Here is a 15,466-nt window from a genome sequence, read left to right as displayed (position 1 = left end):
TATGGTAGTTCTCTTCACCTCTTTTTGGATAGAGTTGCTGTGAAATTAACAAAAACGGAATCACCCTCAACAGCAAATTAAACTTGCTGCTTCCATGAGGGGGTTATTGTTAATGGCAGAATGAATTTGACATCATCTGTGTTCATGATGGCAAACCAGTTAACAGCTAGGGAAATGATGATTGGTTGCTTGCATGATTACAAATAAGGCAATATGTTTTGAAAATGCCTCAGACTAAAATAAATAAATAAATTACTGCTATCATTACCTCCTGTTTGAGGGTGTTTTTATCTGCTGGGTCACCCTCAGGGTTCAGTTCAGTAACGCCGTTGGGCTTGGTGTCTTCGATATTGGTACCTAACTTCTACTTAAGCCCCTCTTATTCTCAGTTTATGGTTGCCAGTTGATAATCACTATTTAAAAATATATTAAAATAATTTTAAAATATAAAAAATTATTAATTTAAAATAAAAATAAAAATTTTTTAAATTTTTTTTCAAAACATTAAAAACAAACAGGTTATAATGTCACTCGTGGTGTAATAATAGGTGTCAGGAAAAAGATTATATCTTATTTGGATTCGGTGCTTGAGGTCCATTTAAGCCTTGGAAAAAAGTCTGATTTTAATGGCATTTTCTCATGGAACCTTTGAGCTGTCCTCCATGTAAATTCATTTACGAAACATCCGATCTGAATCTTTAAATTTTAATCTGTGTAAGTTGATTCAAATACTCATCTTAATTTTAAAAAAAATTATACTTATACATCCTCTTTATTCCCTTTCCTTCCTCATGGGTACCCGATTCTTCCACCAACAAAACTGTACTCGTATATAATCTCTCTCGTGTGTCTCTAAGCACGTGTGCTCTAAATTAAATCCATGCTTATCACACCTGACTAGAGTTTGACGGGGTAAGGCCCGAGTTGCTAGGTTAGCTCTAGTTAATAGGTTAATTTGGATTTATTTTAAAATAATATTAGTTTTATTTTTTATTTTATATAAAAAAAATTAAAATAATATTATTTAAACAATAATTTTAAAAAAAAATCTCTTGGAATTTCTTCAGTTGAATTCGCTTAGTTTTGATCTAGTCAACCAGATTATATTTTAACAAACTTAACAACTATACATGTATCCCAACTTTAAAATACTTAACTTGGAAAGACTTAAATCAACTTATAACTGAATTGATCAGTTGAAAGAAAACCAAATTTAATAACTATAAAGTCTATTGTGATTAAATTAGCCTCAATATCCAAGAGTGTAACGTGTTGTGCCCCCACCACTAAGCATGTTGACAAAGAATGAAATAAATGATTAATTGTACATTGCACGTAGGACTAAGCATTATATCATATCATATCATATGATAGTTAAATAGAAGCATTTTCAATTAAAATCAACTAAACATTCAATTAAAATATTAAAGTGATATATGGATTGCTGAATAGAATGCGTCCCATTCTACTTAGTCCATGCAGGTGTGTGTGTGTCTTATCTGCATAATAAAATATTATAAAAAAAAAACTAAAAATATCATAAATGAAGAACATATAAAAATATATATTAAAAAACTTAAATCCTACAATTCAAAAAAGAGATGCAAATGTGTTAATTAAAAAAAAAACAAACAAAACCGTGTTAAATAGATGAAAACATCATTAAAAACACACAAAAACATAAAATAATAAGTTTAAACTCAACAAACTAAATAAAAGAATTATATTAATTGTAAAAAAAATTGTATGTTTTTGTTTTAAATGCATGTGGAGTAAATAATGAGCAAGGATACAATGTACATGATTATCATAATCAAATTATATATATAAAAAAAAAATTTAAAGCGTCATAAAACAGCACTAAAGAGCATAAAATAATAAATCTAAATTCAAGAAATAAAAAAAATAAGCATATTGATTGCAAAAACAAAATGTTATATGATCAATACAATAAAATATTGCTAAGATTTTAATAAATATTTTTATATTATTTTCGGGTAAATATTGTATCATGTTAGAAAGGATTTTTTTTTATTTGAAAAAAACATAATTTTATAAATTAATGGGAAAAAAACCTTGAACCATTCGCGCAAGAATGACTATTCTATAGAAAATCTCGTTTTCCTAGGCGTTTTGGTGTTTTAGTGTTTCAATTAATATGGATTCATTGCTTTTTTTCCGTACTTTTTTTTTTCTTTTCAATTCAGTTTTTTTTTTTTTTTAGAACTTGCTTCACAATAGCTTATTATCATGTTCTCTTATTGTAAAAAAAAAAAACAATCCAGCATTGACTTTATGCTATATTTTCAAAAATCATTTTGAATTTTTATATAACATATAATTAGAAATAAAGGGACTAAGATTGAACTTCGGTTAAAAAAAAAAAACCCGTTTTCTATAAGAAAGAGTAAACAAATGCAACAATCCAAAAGGAGAAGAAAATAGAGATACAAAAAAAAAAAAAAAAAAAAATTGCATTGGATGCATACACCAAAGCCTTTAATTACAAGTGTCCCCTTTATAAAAGCCCATTTTACCATGATTCCAATAACATTAAGGAAGCTGGCTTGGCGAGGTTGGAGGAGCTCACATGCGCCGCTAAAGGGTAATAACTCCTCCAACATGCTGGCATGTGGGATGCACATACTAAAACCTTGTCTCTTTTTTTTTTATTCAATTTAGTCTATGAATTTATAATAACTTTTCAATTGAGTTTCAAATCTCATTCTACCCCAATCCTATTCTTTTAATTTAATTCCTATTTTTCTAATAATTCTTCAATTTAGTCTCAAATTTCATCCAACCTAAGACCAGCAAAAGTTGTCATAAGAGAGATAAAGAAAAAGAAAAAAAAAATAGTTACCAATCAGGTTAGCATATTATGGTTGAGCCCATCACTTAGGTTGTAAAATTGGTGGTTAGCTTAAGTTAATTTAGGTTGGTATAATATATCACCAACTTAATATTATACGAAAAAAAGGATGTCACCATGAAAATAATTGACTTCAGTCTTAATTGAATAAAGAATATTGCTTAAAAAATTATATTTTTCACGCATATTCTTCTCAATTACATAGTCTCGGATTGTTTTTAATGTTGTAACAAGTACTAACAATAAACTACATTGTTTTTTTACGTCTCGTTAAAAAAAAAAATCCAACTTGTAGTATAGTGCGAGATAGCTACCTAGTTATAATATATTGCAACTACTACAATTTGGTATCATAACCCATTCCATAAAAATTTTCAATACTTGAAAACTTAATATTGCTAATGCACTAACAAACTTTTCAACATCCCAAAAGATTATAGTACTAAATTGTTGGTCTATAATATGATGCAGGTTAGGTTAGTTTTTTAAAGTAAAAAAAAAATATTTAAGTGTTGCTAATTTTTTTTTAGTGAAAAAAACTAAATTGTGTAGGAATTGACCCGATATGATTTGGTCAATCTGGTGATCCAAAAATAACCTAGATGACTAGTAAAAAATAATTTAACTTAAAAAACTCAAGACAACATCATTTAAAAAAAAAAAATTAAGATGATAACATATTTGATCGATCCAGGTTAATCTAAGTGAACATGCTTAATCTAGGACCTGGAGCATTAGACCATGATAACCTCATATAAAATAAATCAAAATAAATTATGATGTTAAATTCTTAATTAACTCAATGTTGAAGGATGTAATTGAAAAAAAAATCAATTATAAAAAGAACAAAAACCCGAGTCAACTTGGTAAACCCATGACTTAGGTCATGACACTATGATAACCCTATAGAAAGTTAATTGAAAAAGATTATGAAGCTCAATCCTCAATCAACCTAATGTTGAAGGATTAAGTTAAAAAGAAAAGGTCAATTAAAAAAGGATAAAAAAAAAATAACCCAAGTTAACACGGGTTAACTCGTCAAATCCATGATTTGGGTCAAGAGATTGAGATAACCTCATAAAAAGTAAATAAATAGTCACACTTGAGTTAATATAAGCTAACCTGTAAAGCCCATGACTCGGGTCTTGGGATTAGGATACCTTTATAGAAAACAAATCAAAATAAATTATGAAACTTAATTATCAATCATACATATTGTTAAGGGATAAAATTAGGAAAAAAATCATTATAAAAAAAGACACAATAAAACGACCTTAGTTAACCCGCAAAACTCATGACCTAAGTCATAGAATCAAGATAAATTCATAGAAAGCAAATAGAAACAATCATGAAGCCTAATTCCTAATCAACTCAATTTTAAAGTCTAAAATTAAAAAGAAAATAAAAAAAGCTCGAGTCAACCCATAAAACCTGCAACACGAGTTATGATATTAAAATAACCACATAGAAAGAAAAACACAATAAATTATGAAGTTTAATATCTAATATACTAAATGATAAATGATAAAATGAGATTAAAAGAAAACATGAATTTAAGAAAAAAAAGTAAAAAAAAAAAACTATTGTAATGAATATTGTTTTGTGAGGCGGTGCATAATGAAAGCATCATGTCTTTTAGCTTGCAAAACACAATAAATTATGAAGTTTAATCTCCAATAAACTAAATGTTAAAGGATAAAATAAAAAAAAATATCAATTTAACAAAAAAAAAGTAAAAAAATAAAGACTATTGTAACGAATAATATTTTGTAAAGAGTTGTACAATGAAAGCATCAACTCTTTTAGCTTGAAAAACAAAACAAATTATGAAGTATAATCTTCAATAATCTAAATATTAAAGGATAAAATAAAAAAAATAATATTAATTTTTTAAAAAATCAAAGTTATAAAATACTATTGTAATTAATAATATTTTGTGAGGTGGTGCATAGTAAAAGCACCACCTCTTTTAGCTTGCAAAACAATACAAATTATAAATTTTTATTTTTATTAAATTAAATATAAAAAAATATAATAAAAAAATAAAAATATTATTATAACAAATACTATTTTGTAAACATCACTTTTTTTATATTTTTTTACTAATGTTAATGTAATGCATTGATTCTCAGCACAAAAAGAAATCGTATTAAATTATTAAACAAACATATTGATTATGAAAAATTAATTCAATGAATGATGATTTTTCTGATAAAGTGGCGGACATTGGGGGGCCCAGAAGGGTCCTCTGTCTCTGATCTTCTTTCGGCTTTGGTAATTGGTGTTAGCTAATTACAATGGGCCCCATTTAGGATTTCAATATTATTCAGACTTTTATTTTGTTCCTTTTCTTTTCTTTGCTTTGACAGTCAAATTACAGACGCGCCCAACCTATGCGCACCAGCAAGCCTCTGGCGTTGTGACTTGTGATTGGTCACCGGATGCCACCAGAACCAAAAGTACTTTGAAACAGTTAGCATTTTGACAACTGTTTGTTTTTCATTACAAAAATATTTTAAAAAAAATTAATTTATTTTTATTTTATTTTTAAAATTAATTTTTTTCAAATTATTTTTTATATGCTAATATCAAAAATATTTTTTTAAAAAAAATATATTATTTTAATATATTTCAAGTAAAAAACACATTAAAATAACAGTTTATTTTCCCATTATAAAAATGTTTTAAAAAAATAAATAAATAATTTATTTTAAATTAATTTTTTTATGTTTTCAAATTATTTTCATGTACTAATGTTAAAAATAATTTTTTTAAATAAAAAATATTTTAATATATTTCAAATAAAAAAATATATTAAAAATAATTGATATTATATTTCAAGTAAAAAACACATTAAAATAACTGTTTATTTTTCCATTACAAAAAATGTTTTTAAAAAATAAATAAATTATTTATTTTAAATTAATTTTGTTATGTTTTCAAATTATTTTCATGTACTAATATTAAAAATAATTTTTTAAAAATAAAAAAATATTTTAATATATTTCAAGTAAAAAATACATTAAAAATAACTGATGTTATATTTTTAAATATAAAAGAATCAACTGCTCTTGTGAATGAGTTTTTAGTTTCTGCAGGTACATTGTAAAGGACTAGATTGTAAAAATTATTTTTTAAAAAAATTAATTAGATAAAATTTTAATATATATATATATATATATATATATATATATATATATTTTTTTTCCATGGCAAAAAGAAACAGCAGCTGTGGGCAAGACTGGGGACAAATGCTAAAGTAATGAAACTAAAGAAGATACTGAGATTGTTTGCCTGAATTACATTCTGATTCCATCTATCTAATTTTATCATTTTTATTATGAGAAGGCATCCTAGAAGGACAAGACTGACATAAATAAATCTTCAAAAACAAGGCAAGCATGATTTTCTGATTCATGGATGGTTTTGCAGACATTGTTATTTTTTTTTTTTTTAAAAGAAGATATTCAATTCATAGTATATATTCATCGTCTTACTTGATTTCTCAAAAAGTGAAAGTCAAGCTTGTATACTTGCATTCTGTTTGTTCTAGTTGTCCTTGAGCTTTGGTCACTTTTTTAAAAAAAATATAATTAAAACTCTTTTATATATATATATAAAGGGTGGGCCTAAATAATTGTAGGCCCACAAAATACTATTTATTTAACCCTTTAATAACTTAATTTTCTTTTTCTTATTTTTTTTAAATAAATTATATCCTTAAAGTACTTTATTGTTACTTCTTCTTTTATTTTCTCTCTATTAGGTTATATATTGATCTCATAGATTTAAGTTTTTTTTTTAATCAATTTCAACCTTCAATACTAGATTTGGTGGAAGTGAAGCTTCATAATTTTTTTTTATTTACTTTCTATGAATTTATTCTAATCTTATGATTCACGTCATAGGTTTAACAGGTTAACCCGAGTTGGCTCAAGCTGTTTTTTTTTATGCTTTTTTCTAATTGACTTTTTTTCTTTTTTGATTTCATCATACAACACAAGATTAGTTAGAAATTTAGCTTTGTAATTTTTTTTAATTTGCTTTTCATGCAATTATCCTGATCTTATGACCTTGATCATATATTTGGCAAGTTGAACCAAGTTGAGTTTGTTTGTTTTTCTTTTTGTAAATTTTTAATCGATTTTTTTTCAATTTCACTCTCCAACACACAATCCTTTTTATTTTTAAATTTTATCTTTCAATATTAGTTTTTTTTTTAATTGGGCTTCATAGTTTTCTTTTTCAATTTTTTTTTATGGAATTTAATAATCTCATGGATTTTTTTTTTCTCTCTCAATTTTAACCTTTAACATTAGATCTATTAGAAATAGAGCTTTATAGTTTTTTTTTTTTGTTTTTTTTTTAAAAAATAATCTTGATCTCATGACTTAGGTCATAAGTTTAATAGGTTAGCTTGATTTGACTTGGTTGTTTTTGTCTATTTTTCAATCAATTTTTTATGTCATCTTTCAACATTGAATTGCTTGAAAATTTAACTGCATAATTTATTTTTTATAAGGTTATCTTAATTTCATGATCCGGATTGCAAGTTTGGCAGGTTAACCCGAGTTGATTAGGATAGTTTTTTGTCTTTTTATAAATTTAATGTTTTTTTTTCAGTTTTGTTTTTCAAATTTTGGGTTGATTAGGAATTAATCTTCGTAATTTATTTTGATTTGCTTTCTATAGGATTATCACATTCTCAAGACTCAGATCCTAGATTTGATAAATTAACTAGGGTCGATCTAATATGTCATAATCCCAATAGTTGATAACAAATATCATAAAATTTGTCGATGTATCAATATTTTTTTTAAAAAAAATATTGTCCAATCTGTTGAGTTTATGATTAAAATTTATTTTATTAAAAACCACTTTATCAATGCTTAGAAAATTTTCTTTTATTTTAAAAAAATGATCTGACTCGCAATGCAATGGATACCAATGATCTAGTAAAACACTAATTTAGAAAAATAATTATGCATAAAAATTAGGAACCTAAAAACCAGAAAATTAACTTTGAATCCCTATACAAGAAATCAAGAAATATCAACACTTCCCTTCATGTTAGTGTATAAATATCATATATGCCCAACTTGTTTGACTTGCAAATTGCTTTAGTGTGAATGTCATCCAATTAATCCTTAGATTCAATCTTAGGAAACTTTATAATTATTTTATCCAACCTTTTCTTAATGAAGAATCTATCTATCTCTATGTGTTTTGTATGATCATGTTGAACTAGATTATGGGCAATATAACATCTTGCTATATTATCACAATATAATTAAATTTGTTGTCTCGATTGATAACCCAAATCTTATAATAAAAACCTAATCACAATACTTCATAGAGTCTAAGAGTCATTTATCTGAATTCAGCTTTTGTACTTGAGCAAGTAACAACACCTTGTTTCTTATGTCTCTATGTAATGAGATTACCATTTATAAAGGTTAAGTGACAAGAAGTAAATCATTTACCAGCTACTGATGCAACCCAATTATCATCAATATATGTATATATGGTTTAATAATTTTGCAGTTTTTATGAAAAAAATCCCTTACCAGGTATAACTTTTATATCAAAATACGCATTACTGCATTCATATGTTGCTCTTTTGGATTATGTATAAACTGACTAACAATACTTAATGCATAAGCTAAATCTAGTCAGTGGGTGATGATGAGCGCATCAATTTTCATACAAGTCTTTGTTATCTTTTTTTATTAGCTGATATTTAATTGGACTCAACATATAGCCTTACACTATTGTCTACTAGTTAACATGCTAACATATCAGTCTCTTGTAAAAGATCTAAGACATATTTTCTTTAAGATAGAAAGATTACTTTATAAAATCGAGACACTTTAATTCTAAAAAAATATTTTAAAATATCTAGGTCTTTTATTTCAAATTATTTATCCAAGTAATTTTGTAGAGCTTTTTTTTATTCAATTTCATTTTTCGTAATCACCATATCATCTACATATATAATGAGTGTTGTAATCTTACTCTATTTTTTCTTCAAGAACAATATATGATCTGAATTGCTCTGATGGTAGCCAAAGACTATCATAGGTTTTGTGAACCTTCCAAACCATGTTATTGGAGATTGTTTCAATTTATATAACAATTTTCTCAACCCACACACTTTCTAATTTTATCTTTTAAGGATCATGAACCATGACAGAAGATCTATGTAGACTTTTTTTAATAATTCACCATGTTGAAAGGCGTTATGCATATCAAATTATTTTAATGACAAATCAAGTTTACACCTAATAATAATAAGACCCGAACTGCATAAATTTTGGCTAAAGGTATAAATGTCTCTGTGTAATTGATTCTATGGGTTTGAGTTTAACCTTTCACCATCAATCTTGTTTTAAAACATTAATTGTGTCATCAACCTTGTATTTTATTTTATATTTCCATTAGTATCCAACTGGTTTCTTTATTAGTGGAAATTCAACACGTTTCATTTCTAAAAAGAGTTTCATCTCTTCGTTTATAGCTGATTTCCACATAATTCAGATAGGCGTCTAACACATTATTAGAAACATGTACATATGACAATTGATTTACAAATGATAGATTTGATTAAGATAAATAATGATTAGACATATAATGACTCATACAATATTTTACTTTGCTAGAAAGTTTGGGTTCATATATGGATTTAAAAATAAATTTATATGATGATATGATAATTTTCTTACTAACTCATATACTAAGTTAGGAACATCCTCAATAATTGACTATTATGATATATTATTTGTGAGAGATTCTAACTTGAATAAAGTATTTGTTAGAGTGACATCTTTAACTTTTAAGTGTTTATCACCACTTTGGTCAAAAATTATACCATTCAAGCCCAATCCACCTTTTTTTTATTTCGTCTAACTTCATAATCATCACTCCTAGAATTCAAATTTATGTCTAGAAAATCATAATCTAAAGTCTGAATTTTCTTTTGATACTCTCCTGAAAGTTCAATTTTAAAGGAAACATACATGATATCTTCATGAAAAACAACATTCATTATGATAAATATTTATCGAGTTTGAGGATGGTAACATTAATATCATTTTTAATGATTGGAATATCCAAGGAAAATACATCATAACATTTAAGGATTGAACTTGTTATACTGGTATTCATAAAGGTGTACAAACAAAACACAACTAAAACATGGATGGTAAATTTAGGATTGCTAAGGCCTAAAATGCTTGAGTGAGAGCCTAAAATAGAGTTCAAGATTCAATAGAGTTTGAGGGTACCTTATTGATTTATTATGCTTTAAAGGCAAATGTTTCTCTCTAATAAGATAATGACATATGAACTTCTATTAATGAAGAACAAATAACCTCTAGTAAGTGTTAATTTTGTGCTCAATAACCCTATTTTATATGTATATTAAAACAAGTAATTTGATAAATAGTTTTATATGCTTTCAAATATTTTTGAAGTTTAGAACTATGATATTCTCCTTTATTATCACTACAGAGAGCCTGAGCTAGTGCCTTGTATAAGATTCAATATTTTTATAAAACTTCTATAATAAAAAAAAATATTTCACCTTTAGATTTTTATCAAGTCAACTTATGTTATCATAGTACAATCATCAATAAAGGTAACAAAACAACATGATCTACCTAAAGTAGCAACTTCAAATGAATCCCAAACATCAAACTGTATAATCATAAATGAATATGAGCTCTTACTAGAAACAAAACATGATCAATCTTTTCTAGTTCACAAACATCACATTAAAAACTAAAAACATCAACTATTTTTAAATAAACTTGAAAATATATTTTTTAGATAACCAAATGAAGCATCCCCCAAATATCAATACAATTACCTAATTTTAGTCTTCTTCTTCTTCTTCTTCCCTTTAGATAAATCCATTATTAAAGCTTGAGGTAACATGTCAAAACTATTTGATGTTAAGTCTAAGTTATATAGCTTTCCTTGCTTAATATCATAACCAATTATCTTCCTTGTTTTAATGTTCTTAAGCACATAATATTCAGACTAGAAAATTACCACTATAGATAAGGTTATTAGAGAAACTAATAACAAGTTATAATATAATGATGGAATAACTAGAATAGAATAGAATCTGAATTCAAAGTGTTAGTAAGGGTAAAAATACCTTACATAATAATTAGGATCAAATTACAATAAGTAGTATAAATAAATTTTTACAAGGAAGAATTAAGATGTGAGACTTCTTTATAATCAAATGTCATATGATTTGTGGCACCATAATCAATTATTAATGTACTATTACAAATAAGGGTAGAAGTATTTAAAACTTTACCACCATTATATGTAGCTATTACCAATGTTGAGGGTTTTTTAGCAACATCATCTTTTATCTTTGTTTCAATAACTAACAAAGTGGATGTTTTATAGATTTTTTTAGTTTTATGAATCACAAGTATGATCACACAATTATATTTCTCACAAGCTCATAACACCAATTTTTGGTATGACCAATTTGATTATAATGATTGCATTTATAAGTAGAATTGTTGTTACCATTATTGTTCTTAGATTGGCTAGGCCTAATTGAGATTATAGTTATTATATTAGTCACATATACCTTAAATGATTGATAAACTATATCTTTCCTTTCATTTTCACTCTTGAATTCTGCTAGGTACTAATAATAATGGCATGATTGTCTATGATAAACTATATCATCTTTTTTTGCTTAACTAATGGTATGATTGTCCATGATTCCCTCCTCGCACTAATCATATTTTTATAACAAATAAAAAGTAAGTGCCTCTCCTTCATTTTTAATTCAATATCAAGTTTCACTACTTTTTTCATTGCATCCACCATTCCATCACAACGATCATATTGCTCGATGAATTTGGAAATAAATGAAGTTTTTATGATCTTTTTAATAAATCCATGTCTATTGATGATCTCCCTCCCTCCCTCCCTCTCCCTCTCTCTCCTCTCTCTCTCTCTCTCTCTATATATATATATATATATATATATATATATATATAATTTTGAATAACCTCGTGTGGATCATAAAATTATGGTTATTGTTCATGTCTAAAAAACTAGTTATGCTGCTCCAAATTTAATCTTTATTTTTTAGATTATAGAACTGCATGTCATGAATGCGCTTGCAAAATTTCAACTTACTCGAACCATGAATGACTCTAATCGAAGCATTTAATCAAAGCTAAATATATATTTGAACAATTATTTTGTAAAAGTTGCAAATGTTTTAGATCTTTCTATTTATTTCCAAAAAAATCATATACAAACACAATATATTTCTCTTAACATATCAAAGAGATAATGTTTCTCTTAATATATATTATCCAACTAACTTAAAAAATAAGTTACATAAGCTAATAATCAAGAAATTAATTCTAAATCCCTAATCCTAATCTTTTTAGAAAAAAATATTTTTGACATCAGTACATCAAAATAATTTAAAAACATCAAAAAATATTAATTTGAAATAAAAAAAATAAAAAATTTTAAAATCTTTTAAAATATTTTTAAAGCATAAAACCAAATAGTAGCAAATCAAAATACTCAATACGACACATGTACAAATGATTTCGTAAAAAGCTAGTTATGCAGCAACGGAGTTTTATTATTATTTTTACATCCTGACAAGTACTTGCATGGTAGTATAATAACTCCTTGACATACCTATTCCTTGTACTTACGCCATACTCATCGTCAGCTGCAAGCACAAAAGCACATGCAAGATCACGAAGGCTTAGGTGTAGTTGTTTTCACTGACTATGATGGGGCTTAATTTTGTTTTTATTCTGGGCAGGGCCATGGCCATGGGGCTTCATTTTTAGCCAAATCATATCAGTAGTGAAGTATGATGGTGGCCGGCCGGGTGTGGCCACCCTTTTTGGCCTCCAGTACCGGGGGTGGGGACAGTCAGTGTCACCATCAAAACCTTCACAAGAACGCAGCGATGGCATGCATGTTCTTGATAGCCAGTCCACGTAGTTGACATGGACTGTATAACTGATCATTATAGGTCCTTGAATTCTTAATGCCGTCACCTAATCTTTCTTGCTAGCCCTAACAACCGGTGTTTGTTGGGCGAAAATCAATCACACCCTACCATGAAGTACAGTAAATGGATATGTTTCCTCCATCTTCTTTTTAGATTTCTGTCAGAGTTAATGCTCTGTATATATATAATTGTGAATTCATCATTTCAATTATGGATTGCACACTCGAGATCTCACCTCAAAGTTATTATTTCAAAATTATCCAAAAAGTTGAGGAAATATATATATCTTTATGCATGTGGGTTGTAATCCAATACTTTGAAAAACTAATTATCAAACTTTTTTCTCAAGTTAAGGAAGGACTTGTGTAATAATTGATTGCAAAGAAAATTATACATGCAGCTGATTCAACAACACACATTCTCTTTATTCTATTAAGTACTGTACATTGATTTTAATGATTTAGACCATTCATATGGTAAATTCTCTTGATTAGAAGGTATTTAGAAGTGTGGTATAACGGTTGTTTTTTAAAGTGTATTTTGCTTGGAAATACATTAAAATAATATATTTTTTATTTTTTTAAAAATAATTTTTGACATCATACATCAAAACGATTTAAAAACACCAAAAAAATTGATTTGAAGCAAAAAAAATAATTTTTTTAAATTATTTTCAAAAATACTTTTAAAATACAAAAACAAACAGGCTGTTAGTCGTTATCCTACCGCTCTTATTTTACTTTTTGCCAGGAGCATTTATCTATTTATATAACATATCACATGGTGGGTCATGAACTAAAAGGAATTTGTATCTACTCTCAATCTCAATTTCAAGGAACATGTAAAAAACATGATAATAAATCTTATTGTTATTTTTTTAATGATTAATAAATATTAGAACCTAAACTAAAAATATAAATGTTTATTGTTTATTATTTATCAAGCTGGGTCCATTAATTAAATTACACAAAAAAGGAGCTCAAGACCTTGATGTTTTTCTTTTAACTTAAAAAATTTAAATGTTGGACGTTGCTTCAAACTACTTGCCGCCGCCTCATGCCAATATGAAGAGATTAGCACCATATGGCTACATCGATCTTGAGTGCAGCGGGAACACTATGCTTCTAATTCAATTTCAATAAATTATCTGGGGAATTGTAGATATGAGTTTTTCTCTTTTATAAAGATAGAAATATCATTTAATTAAAAATATGAAAAAATTTATATCTAAATTTGAAGGTCACTAAGATTCTCTAAATATTGAAAATGAAATGGAGTAACATGCCACATTAAGAACATCTAGAAATATACAATAAATATTTTATATAAAAAAGTAAAAATCTAAAATACAAACACTATTTTACAAAAGTGTACGGAAAACTAGCACATATGAGGGTGTTTGGAAGTGTGGTAGTGGTTGCTTTTCAAATAGCTTTTCGTGCCGAAAAGCATGCAAATAATGTTTTTTTATTTTTTTAAAATTATTTTTGATATCAGCACATCAAACGATCCAAAAAGTACAAACCACACTTAATTTTAGCAAAAAAAAAAAATTTGAAATTTTCCGAAAAGCAGATTCAACCTCAATGCCAAACACCTTCATGTTATTTTTCCAATAATCTATCAATAGCCTTGCTATCTTTATCTTCAACCCTAATAGTTCAATGTTATAATTAACTTTGATATTTTTAAAGAGAGGTTAATTCTAGATAAAACTATGATAAAAAAAACAATATTATTTAAAAAAGAGTTGGATGTAATCATGCAATTGATAGACCTGAATCATCCAGTAGACAATAAATATAGATATATAGATTTATTATGTCAATAACTAGAGTATTGTATTATTTAAATATTTGAGATTTTTTTTTGCATGTATATATACTTATTTATTTATATTTTTGAGAATATTTATGATTATAAAATACGATAATTTATCTGTGAAAGCTCCTGCAGAAAACCAGCATAATCAAGGACAGCCATGAAGGATGCTGCACACCACACATATATCATTAGCCTTTCGATTTCCATGGCTACCTCCCCAAACACCAGATTTCAGTGTACCAAAGTGTTCGAGGACAGTTTGGTGGCAAACACATTCAAACCTAAAATTCATATGATGCCTCCAAAACCTGGTAGGCTCACATTATTAAAATATCCACTCCTCTCTCTCTCCTTTTCCCGCGTTGGTACCGGCTACCGCCTCCTCCCTTCCGATCTTCTCCTTTAAAGATCGCCGATTATTACAACCCAACGTTTCTTTCATGACAGTTTGGGAAATTACTCTTTAGTCCATGCCACTATAAAATATTCAAAACAAACTTGATTATCCTTGAACCTCTTATCATCCCTCCTCCTTGTATATTTATTGAATATTGAAATTTAAAATATATTAAAATAATATTTATTTTTAAAAAATTTATTTTTAATATTAATATCATAAAATAAAATGATTTATAAACATAAAAAAAATTAATTTTATATTAGAAAGAAATTCAATTGACCCCGCAATGTCAAATAGGATTTAGATATATATATTTACAAACTTAATCATTTTATTTATTTATTTCCAG

Source organism: Populus alba, chromosome 5 (genome assembly GCF_005239225.2).
Source record: "Populus alba chromosome 5, ASM523922v2, whole genome shotgun sequence".
Lineage (NCBI taxonomy): Eukaryota > Viridiplantae > Streptophyta > Magnoliopsida > Malpighiales > Salicaceae > Populus > Populus alba.
The sequence above is the reverse complement of the archived record's forward strand: the minus strand, read 5'-3'. Positions refer to the sequence as shown.